Source organism: Arachis hypogaea, chromosome 17 (assembly GCF_003086295.3).
Source record: "Arachis hypogaea cultivar Tifrunner chromosome 17, arahy.Tifrunner.gnm2.J5K5, whole genome shotgun sequence".
NCBI classification, from domain to species: domain Eukaryota; kingdom Viridiplantae; phylum Streptophyta; class Magnoliopsida; order Fabales; family Fabaceae; genus Arachis; species Arachis hypogaea.
In genome coordinates, this window is record NC_092052.1 from 91,865,078 (window position 1) to 91,866,461 (window position 1,384).

The following is a 1,384-nucleotide window of genomic DNA, read 5'->3' on the forward strand; positions in this document are numbered from 1 at the left end:
GATTCCTTTGGTTCCTCAAAGGGAAACTCCTTATTGATCACTGGACGTCCCAGGAGGTCTTCCTCACTGGGATTTACGTCCTCCCCTTCCTCTCCAGGTTCGGCCGTGTTGACTATGTTAATGGCCTTGCACTCTCCTTTTGGATTTTCTTCTGTATTGCTTGGGAGAGTACTAGGAGGGATTTCAGTGATCCTTTTACTCAGCTGGCCCACTTGTGCCTCTAAATTTCTAATGGAGGACGTTGTTTCATTCATGAAACTTACAGTGGCCTTAGATAGATCAGAGACTAAGTTTGCTAAATTAGAGGTATTTTGTTCAGAGTTCTCTGTCTATTGCTGAGTGGATGATGGAAAAGGTTTACTATTGTTAAACCTATTTCTTCCACCATTATTAAAGCCTTGTTGAGGCTTTTGTTGATCCTTCCATGAGAGAATTGGGTGATTTCTCCATGAGGGGTTATAGGTGTTTCCATAAGGTTCACCCATGTAATTCACCTCTGCTATTGCAGGGTTTTCAGGATCATAAGCTTCTTCTTTAGAAGATGCCTCTTGAGTACTGTTGGATGCAACTTGCATTCCATTCAGACTCTGAGAAATCAATTTGACTTGCTGAGTCAATATTTTATTTTGAGCCAATATGGCATTCAGAGTATCAATTTCAAGAACTCCCTTCTTCATAGGCGTCCCATTACTCACAGGATTCCTCTCAGAAGTGTACATGAACTGGTTATTAGTAACCATGTCAATGAGTTCTTGAGCTTCTGCAGGCGTTTTCTTTAGGTGAATGGATTCACCTGCAGAAGTATCCAATGACATTTTAGCAAATTCAAATAGACCATCATAGAATATATCCAGGATGGTCCATTCTGAAAGCATGTCAGAAGGACACTTTTTGGTCAGTTCTTTGTATCTCTCCCAAGCTTCATAGAGGGATTCACCTTCTTTCTGTCTGAAGGTCTGAACATCCACTCTAAGCTTACTCAGTTTTTGAGGAGGAAAGAACTTGGCTAAGAAAGCCTTGACCAGCTTATCCCAAGAGTTTAGGCTATCTTTGGGTTGAGAGTCCAACCATATTCTAGCTCTGTCTCTCACAGCAAAAGGGAAAAGCATGAGCCTGTAGACTTCAGGATCTACTCCATTAGTCTTAACAGTATCACAGATCTGCAAGAATTTAGTTAAGAACTGAAAAGTATCTTCAGATGGAAGTCCATGAAACTTGCAGTTCTGCTGCATCAGAGAAACTAATTGAGGTATCAGCTCAAAATTGTTTGCTCCAATGGCAGGAATGGAGATGCTTCTTCCATGTAAATTGGAATTAGGTGCAGTAAAGTCACCAAGCATCCTCCTTGTATTATTATTATTTTCGACTGCCATCTCCTCTTCCT

At 41.0% G+C, this 1,384-nt stretch overlaps 1 non-coding gene across 1 annotated transcript; it reads left to right on the forward strand.

Moving 5' to 3' along the window:
• The first annotated feature begins 869 nt into the window (after nt 1-869).
• LOC112768657 (small nucleolar RNA R71) lies at nt 870-977 on the forward strand. The gene has a single exon (XR_003186060.1). It is a non-coding gene; the product is annotated as a small nucleolar RNA R71 (small nucleolar RNA).
• The last annotated feature ends 407 nt before the right edge of the window (nt 978-1,384 follow it).